Source organism: Lytechinus pictus, chromosome 7 (genome assembly GCF_037042905.1).
Source record: "Lytechinus pictus isolate F3 Inbred chromosome 7, Lp3.0, whole genome shotgun sequence".
NCBI classification, from domain to species: Eukaryota; Metazoa; Echinodermata; class Echinoidea; order Temnopleuroida; family Toxopneustidae; genus Lytechinus; species Lytechinus pictus.
The window spans coordinates 40,923,293-40,933,405 of record NC_087251.1 but is presented as its reverse complement, the minus strand read 5'-3'; positions in this window follow the sequence as shown (position 1 = coordinate 40,933,405).

Here is a 10,113-nt window from a genome sequence, read left to right as displayed (position 1 = left end):
TTATTATATTAGTGATTCTTTGTTGTTGTTTTTTCAAACTGCTATAATTTTTATTCAAACAAGAAGGTCCAGTTAAATGTATGAGATTGGAATGGCAGGTAAAATAAGGGTTGAGATGTCGGATTTAAAAGGATCATCACCGATATGATCATTTGCATGGAATCAGAAATATAAGCAAAGCAGATTGGTGAAAGTTTAAATGAAATCAAATTAGGAAGTTATTGATATTTGAGAAAATATATTGCAGGTGAATATCAATGTGGAAATGGAAATTGTGGTGAGTGGAGTGTGTCATCTAAGTGCCTTTTTCTTTGGTGGTAATACTAGTATTCAAAATTATGACTGGGGTCTGTGACATCACTCACTTGAATAAGTTTCAATATTTGTAAGCGAAGGGTACTTAGCTACAGATCATTAAAAAGTTATATTTGCCAGATAGAAACTTTGGTCTTTTGAGCCTTCAAAACTGAGTAGGGCCTGTAATATTGGGTATTGCAGTGAAAATAATTGATAACGTCAGACTTCAAACAAAACTTTGATTGCTTGTATGAGAAAGGGAATTGAGAGAGCAACAGTGAGACTGACGGAGCAAACAGAAAATAATTGTAAAAGTATAGCATGGTAAATAATATTTTGCTACACTATATTGTTTGCAATTGACAAAATTGAAGATGGGTAGGGGGCATAAACCCTTGTGTAGATACACTTTGCAGCCACCTATACAATGTTTATACAAAAAGAAAGATAGTGCATGGTGGAATAAGTGAGCAAATATTTTGATCATTCTTACTCCCGTGTTGAATTGATTTTTGGCATGGGTATTTTTATTTTCAGGGCAGGGGTAAACTTAAAGGAAAATGAAATCCTTGAAACAGGATAGCTTGACTTGTGCAAAAAAAAAATCAATGAAACAGATACAGTTTGAGAAATGTTGAAGGAATAATAAGAAAGATAAGATCATTTGAAGTTTAGATCTTTATTGTTATGTAGATCCTCCCACTGGCAATGCGACAAAGTTGTGTGATGCCACATGTGAACAACTTTCCCATTACTTTTCTGTATATTTCACTTAAAATGCCTTTTTTTCACATCTATCAGTAGATCATGTGTTCTTTCTATAGGAGGGCATGTAATACAGATTTTCAAAGAATACATTATGGATAAAGAGTTTGTATCACCCTAAGAAAGAATAAGATACATTTTTAGGGTATTTTATTGTCCATCAAAGGGAAAGTGGTTCACATCTGACATCACAAATATTTGCCACATTGCCAATGGGAGCATGGGCAGAAGTCTGTCCCCAAAGGTAATTTAGTCCAAAATACATGTATTATTTCGATTGTGAATGATGCATTTTTCTCCATCATAAAATACCAAAAATAGCAGGGGGGACATTTGATATTGTGTCCCCCTTACTTTTTTTGGTAGGGGGGAAGCGTCCCCCTGGGATTTCCGCCCATGAATGGGAGGATCTCCATAGCATTACTGATCGTAATATTCAAATGCTCATAACTGTCTCATTATTTGTCCGATTTTTCTCAAACTTGTTTTGATCTCATTCTTTGATTTGTTTCCACAATAGCCAACTTCAGGGGCCGCGGAAGCGGGGGGCTGGGGGGCTTCAGCCCCCCCACTTTTTTCCAAAACCGTGTACAAAAACGTAAAAATCTCCATAGCATTACTGATCGTAATATTCAAATGCTCATAATTGTCTCATTATTTGTCCGATTTTTCTCAAACTTGTTTTGATCTCATTCTTTGATTTGTTTCCACAAAAGCCAACTTCAGGGGCCGCGGAAGCGGGGGGCTGGGGGGCTTCAGCCCCCCCCCCCACTTTTTTCCAAAACCGTGTACAAAAACGTAAAAATTACCATATGATTGTGATTTTTTGCATGGTCAGCCCCCCCACTTTGAAAACCGTTCCGCGGCCCCTGAACTTGTTCCAAAGGTTTCATTCCCCTTTAAATATGTATCTGTTCTCAACCCTCTCTCCCCTATCCCCTCTTCATGCATTGTTGACACAAAAACCTCTGCCTTTCTTCGTATTATTTTACGTCATAATATTAAATATAAAATATTGCACAATCACATTTAACAATTCGATTCAATTTAGCCATATTTATATTTTTCATCATAGAGACTCACAGTGATAATTATGAATACAATATTTATCATGAAAAAAATCTTTCAAACCCATGTTTCTCTTCATACAATTATTTGAATTCCCCTGTCTCTTTCATTTGACACTGAATGCAATGTCCCCATCTAGTGGTAGATAATTAAAAGTTTTTGCACGGCATTCGATGGACTCTGAACACTGTCACGAAGACGTGATATACATGTATAACCTCTGGAATATTCTTGAAATGGTTCTCAGAAATTAGAGTAGGCTAAAATTTCAAATAATTTTATTTGAATAATGTCGAAACATCACGTGGTGATTGTCAGTTGCAGTCAGATGAATTTATTGGAAACAACCGTTGCACTCATTTAATATTACACTTTCCATTGAAAGAAGACAACTCTAGAAAGTAAAGTTGACCTAACTATGATCCAATCCTTTGTTCGCTATTATGTTTTTAATGGGAAACACCCCCAGTAGCGTACGCAGGGGGGGGGGGTGTTACAGGTGCTCAACCCCCCTTTAATTTTTTGATATCCAACCCCCCCCCCTTAAAAATTAACTCCCCCTAAATTTTTGTTGCAGACATTGTTTTTTTTGGCTTGTCAATTTTTTTGGGGGGTACTAAACGACCTCAAATTTTTGGTGAAGACCTTTTTTTTTTTTGATAGGCCATCTTACAATTTCCGTTGTTTGATTTCGGCTCCCTTTAGGCAGGTGTTAGTGGGTGTCAAACTTTTTGGCAAACGTGCAGGTAAACATGGTGGCAGATTTGTTTTCGCAGGTGTTCACACAGACGGACACGCGTTTCTTGAAAACTTTCCTTTTCAACTGTTTACCGGCGATCAAGCCATTACTGGTTGATTCGATGACTAAACCAAGGGAATGCGTGGGCACGAGTCGGACATTACGTTTGGTCTGTGCTTTGTCTACTGGAGTTTGGGGATGCCCCCTTTGAACGATGACAGTTATGTTAAAGAATGTCTACTCTCTATCAGTCGTTCCTGTCTATCAACTCTCTCTCTCTCCCTTCAATCATAAACATACTCCGATATGATGTTTCCGTTCGGCGTCGGATTATAGCATAGCTTTATGATGACTCTTATAATTTATGAGGGCTCTTATCAAAGTTTGGGGGTTTCCTTAGTTCTTTACTTCATGACTCTTGAATCTTGATAGAGGTTAGTCTTATTAATGAGAAGAAATAACAATGACTCATCTATGCCGTTCCCGTTCAATAATATTCTGAAGATGTTGGACAATCAATCGAAGTCGTTTTGATGTCTTTTGTCCTCAAAGAGCTGCCAGGTCATTTATAATACCATTTGCTTACAATCAAATTCATATTTATTATTGTTATGGCTGTCCTTCAATTCCCTCTCAAATGGTAGCCTATTCGTTTTCACATCCATTACATTTCTTCTCATTAAGTTATATGGTTCCCCATATAGCATCGTAGTTTAGAGCAAAATTATAATTTCTCTTAATTTCCACTGAAATATCGGGAATGCCCCCCCCCCCCCCACCGTCTTCGTATCACGGCCGGTGTATAGCCAGGTATAGACCAGTATATAACAAGGTTCACATGATATAGCACTTCGAATGAAGATTTATTAAAAAATTTGTCTAAGGTTACAGACCAAGAACAGGTCAGCTTCCGCGTTGAAGTATTTTATTGATTCCATATACTGACAGATAATCAAATATGTTCATGCACTCGGAAGTCAAGAACCTGATAAGACTCCATACAATTATTCAATCAAGTATTAAATGACATATTTCCTTCTTTAATTTAATCTTATACTGTAAAATTATTGATACAAAACTGATAAAAATCAAAGCAATAAATGATATCAAGTTCGTGGTGTTATAAAACATTATGTATTCTATTACTTCGTTTCCACGTTCTCTTTCGACTAGTAGCTACTATCATCAGTATTTTCTGTCGTATATAGAACAAAGTAATTTCCTATTAATGACAACATAAAAACATGCAATGGGTTACTAGTCCTTACTGCCCACTCTTTCTGCAGTAACCCCCCCCCCCCACGCACTCACAGACGCGCGCACCCCCCCCCCCCCATAATCCCGAACACCGCCGCTACATAACTATGCACCAACCGATTCCCTTTATTATGAACATATCAAACAAGATTCTAACCAAATATGGCACAAAGACTACCAAAAACATTCTTCAGTTTCCGCCTTTTCGATATGTTCAGACACTCTCCATTGACTTTCCATAAAAGAAACGTAGTCATTGAGAATTGACTTAATAAACGGTTCCACCAACGGGAATCAGTCACCGATAACAACTGTGAGAGTTGAGATGGATGTATATGATCTATTTCATACAAAGAGGAAAATTGTCTAACCTTGAAAAAGAGTAGTAACAAATTGCGTTGGCAATTTTGAAATATTCTTTATAAGGGTGACAAAGCGAATAAGCACCCTGTCTGACGCACTGGCAGATCCAAGGGGGGGGGGGGCATAACCGGCCCGTGCCCCCCCTTGAGAGCCATAATGAAAACTTATAATGTAAACATATCGTTTTTTACCCAAGTGTGCCCCCTTTTGAAAGTGAGGACCTTATAGCTAGTTTCTTGTGATTTTACAAATTATTGATAAGCCTGAATTTGACCTAATTATCTTATCTTATTATCTATGCAAGCTGTATGAGTAATCTCCACCCTTAAACATATTAAATTTGTGATTCTTAAAAATTCTTTGTTTTATATATACTCTGAAAATGGCTTTATCTATTATGCGCTCAATAAATTAATCTTTATTATTATTTTTTTAATTAATTATTATTATTATCATTATTGTTATTATTATTATTATTATTTTAGTTATTATCATTATCATTATTATAAATATATTGTAATTTGTGTCACTATAAATTCGTAGGACTGTATAGCCTTTTGATTGGTATTTTTCCTTATTAATCCTTCTTTCAATATGATCTAATTCAAATAAGTTATATTTCAGATAAGTTATATTTCAGATATACTTCAGATATAGAGCAAGTATGGTTTACGAAAAATTCCTGGATCATGAAGTGACTCACATAAACAATGAACCACTAAAGTATATTAATAGTTAGACTCAATATTATATTTGCTTTCCATTTAAATGACCGCCGATAAAGATCATTTTACTCTATTACATTTTTTTTTCATACGGTATTAACATGACCAGTGGCATGATGAGTCAACAGTTTTGAGGGGGCGCGACATAGCGATTTTTTGAAAATTTCGTAAAAGATGCATGCGTGCGAGCGAAATTTTGCCTTTTAGAAATGAAACTAACTTTGTTATAGATTTTTACCAACTATTCGACTGGTGGTATCATATTTCATCTAGAGGCATGGAACTTTTTTTTTTGGGGGGGGGATTGCAGAGACCCAAGTCAACCCCCCCCCCATCTGTAGGCCAGTGCACCTGACTGCAAAATGCTTGTATGCAACTTACATTATAGACGATGACTAAGACCAAAAAATGTGTCAATCTCTGATATTATGATCATTTAACAATGATAAATCGTTGAATTGCCTTTTAAAATATCGGATAAGAACACAAAGAACTGAACAAACGTTAGACCCACAAAGAAAACGCAGGTGTCAGATTTTGATGTTTGTTATTTGTTCAACCTCCAAGCGAAATCGACAAGCGTATCGCCCTGAAATATGTGACTTTTCAACTTTTTACTTATTCACAATGACCCTTTCGGATGCGGTTTTTAAGCGTAATTGTATGAAACGTTTCATTATATAATACTGGCATAATTTAAAATTTATATTAGAAACTTTAAAATTGATTTAGTCTTTTTAAATATTAATCTAATAAGAGAGTATATTGCAAGTATATCACAGTCTTTTTAAATATTAATCTAATAAGAGAGTATATCGCAAAATGAGAGCTCGTTCCCCCTTCCTCCGCCCCTTCATCTCTCTGTCTGTCGGTCTCTTTCTCTTTCTTTCTTTCTTTTTTTCTCTTTGTATGTTCGTCTCTCTCTCTGTGTCTCTCTCTCACTGACCACTTCTAACGTGTCATTCTTAAGATCTTTATTAGGTTCTTTGAAATTAATGAAATTATGAATGTTAGATTCTCATTTCTCCGCAGGCATATTTGAAATTCTTCCTTGAAATGAAGCTGTGCCTCGAATTAATTGCTTTTCACCCGGAGTAGAGTTCTTGTTGAAACGGCATGCACTGACTCGATCATTTAATGCTTTTATTCTGTAGAGATCGCGTGCAGGCTAATCTGTTACATGAAAGCCCGATGATCTGTCAGCTAACAACCTGTTATCCTACACCTATTTCACTCAAAGATCATGAAACAACAAACCACCTATACCACAAATACTCGAGCTATTTCAAGAACGGTACACGAACTTGAAAGCTCTCCTCCCCGTGTTCGGTTTTGACGGTTTACCGCAAGATAACCTCGTAGTAAAACCACCGGTGACTTGATAGGTTAAAGTGTGCAGTTTTTTAACAGGGAGTCGAACTCCTGGTTATCGTGATCAAGCATGGAGAACGTCAATGAAATCAAATAACCCAATTTTGGAGGGAATTTGGTATCGCAGGAAGATACAGGATGTATATATTAAGGCTTACTCATGTAAATGTAAAACATAATCCACCAACGCAATTACAGAAATGTTCCAGTTTCCAACTTCAGCAAATAATTTTCTTGGCTGCAAATTTATACTTTAGCAGGATTTTTGGTATCAATCTTGACTAGGTTATACCACCAAATTTCATTCTTAGGCGTGGTTTAATTTATATTACCTGCCAGACAGATTGAAACAATTAGATGTTTGAATTTCGAGCCTATTTGATATTGGTGAAGACAATACATAAAATGTGTTAATATGATGTCTCAAACTCTTAATTAAAAAAAAAAATAGAATGGACATGATGATATGATGTTTGTGATAAGTTTTTGTTGTTTGACCACAACTTCCATTGAAAAGCCCCGCATATATTCGTTTATATAGACTACATTTTTTCATTGTTAGTTTGTTCTTTAATTGCATTTAACTGTGAACTAAATGAATCGATACGTAAAAGTATCTATCAATTTTTATCTTTGCTTTACTCTCTTATTTCAGATTCTAATGAACTTCAATCTGTATTAGAGACAAGTTACATGTTCTCCATTATCATTATTATGTATATTTCCTTTACTAATTATCGTTTGTACAAAATAAATATATATAATTATGTGATAATACTTGTTTCAGTTATTGTACAATTTGCTCATGAAACTTATATTGTTATTGTATATTTGATTTTGAGAGAAGACAATAAAACATGTTTAAAAAATGTCGGACCCCGTGAAGCTAGACCACACCCCGAAAGATTTCTCCAAATATTCTTTTTATTCTTTTTTTTTTTTTGGGGGGGGGTGAATAATTTTACAGGGACAGCCTCCTCTCATTTGAAATTTTTTGGGCAGTACTGCTGACAATCATGATGACGGAAATCTCTTATTTCCTCTATATATAGTCTCTTTATGAAATGGACATTTTCATTCCCAAGATCCGCTATATACGCCATTTAGATCATTGGTCTTCGGTTTAATAAGTGGATTCAACACGTTAAAGGTGTGTCCCGCAATATTAACCGCAACAAAAATCAGGCGAGTTGAATACACGAGTTATCATTTTTTTAATTAGGTGAGAGGATAATGTTCAATATCTCTGTGACAAATATTGTGGATAGTGAATATAAATGCGTTTAGTAGCTTCATATGACAAACAACTAATATAAACAAACTAATCGTGGTGAATTGCCTTCTTCAACGTTTACATGGTAAACACGATGACGAATCATCTTGACACACATAGCCCGCGGCGATTTTTTTTTACTGAAAATAATCAAGAGGGCGGGGGGGGGGGGTAAGAAGTTTGCTTTTCCGAGTAAGAAATCTATTTCAGGTTTGACCCAATAACATTGGTTTTGGTTTTCTCCTGTGATTTGGTTATGTTTCTCCTCGTCTGAAATCTAATTATCTCATTTGGATGTCGAGAAATATTGGCTGCTATTTGGGTAAACCCTCTCTTCCAGTCATATTATAGACAACTTCGGGCGCTGCAGGGGCGTTTTGATGGGGGGGGGGGGGGGGGGGGGGTCAAGACCAATTTTTTCCTCTTGGGTATTTACAGGAGTTTTACAGCCAATCTTTCGCTTTGTTTATTCCCTTCTTTCTGTTCTCTCCCTTCCTCTCCCTTTTCCCTCCCGTATTTCCTTTTTTACTTGATAATTAAGATGGAGGAGGGGTCACCCCTACCCCAATATATGGCTCCGCCCCTGGAAAACTTCAAGTTTCGTGCTAGGACAATGAGCTACCAAAGAAAAAAATACCGTTAATATTTTCTACTTTTCTAAATAAAGCTGTGAATGGAAATATTTTCTAAATATTTGCTACATTTCTTTCAATTCCTTTGACATTATAATAATGTTTTTAGAGATGATTGGACCAATGTGAATATTATGGTACTTTTACCACTTAAGCAAAGCAGACGGTGCAGTGTCTACATGTAATCATGATAAAGGAAATAAAACATAAATATTGTTGTTTTCAGTTATCGCTATAGCCATCGAACGCGTGAAATATTTCCTCAGGTAACATTACAAGGATATCCGGCGTGATTAGAGATAAAAAGTGGGTTAAATCATGGAGTAGCGCTCCATTGTTAAATTGTCTCCTTTTCATGAAAAATCAACATCTAATTTTGGATAATGATATTATATTATCAGGATCGCTGCGTGGGTAGAATGATGGAGAACTCTAAACGTCAAGGATTTAAAATAAATCAAGAGCGACTGTTAATAGTGTCCAGCCGAACATTTAGATTTAGATTTGACCTTGCTGATTTAAATTTAAAGCAAAAAGGATTAACATATTTATTATTTTTGAGATTTGAAAGTCAAATGTTTGGATTGAAAATGAATTATATGTTTAGCTGAAAACTATTCAGAGTCGATCTGAATTTATCTTATATCTTTTAAATTAGAAGTGGGTGGTGCTAGTAACACTGACGTATAATGGGTGGGTTAGGGGCACTAGACTCCCCAAATTTTCCACAACCATGAAAAGGGGAATAAAATAAAAGAAAAGGGATCGAGAGAGTGATACTATTTTCTAATTATATCAAAATCTGTCACAAAACTACATTTTCATTTGTAATTTTTTTTTTCGCTCGCTCACTAGAGACTTTTTGAAATAGAAATGTTACCCCATACTTTATGGTGTGCCCCCTCAAATATCTTGGCTCATTATACGCCACTGCATGGATGTAAAGATCTATTAACGAAGATTTGTACTTTATTTCATATATCTATTAATCATCTAAAATACAAAAACATATTTTTAATCATGGGCCTATGTTACTAATCCTTAAATATATGTTTATAAATGTTATTATTCAATGTTAATGGCTAATAATAACACCGCTATAAGGACTTAAAAAATAATGAACCGGTATTCTTTACCATCTTTACTAGATATGACTTTTTTCATTTAAAAAGTGAGACATCTTTTGCTTCGACTGATAACAAATCTTGAAAAGTATATTATCAAACTTTATTTTGTTGTTTCATTATCGCACGATCCATATTAGTGGATTCAGATTTCTTGATATAAATAAAATATTTTCAACATCGAGTTCCGAATCGAATAAATCATAACTGGTGTTTACAACCTGGTAAGACAGAAGACCAAGAGTTTGTCAGCACTCTCTTTCCGGATATAACCAGATTTAAATATTCATTTAACGTCACGGCGCGCAATGTTGCCGTCAATGTTTGGGCAAAAGTGCAACTTCCAGGAAAACTACCACCAGGAGAGGGTGTCAGGTCGCACAAGGACTAGTGGCAGTGATCAACATCCCTGTAATGTTACTATCAATGGTGATATTATAACCAATCAGGTCTCATTTGAAGGAAGATCGGTCATAAATAATATACACCGCATGAGACA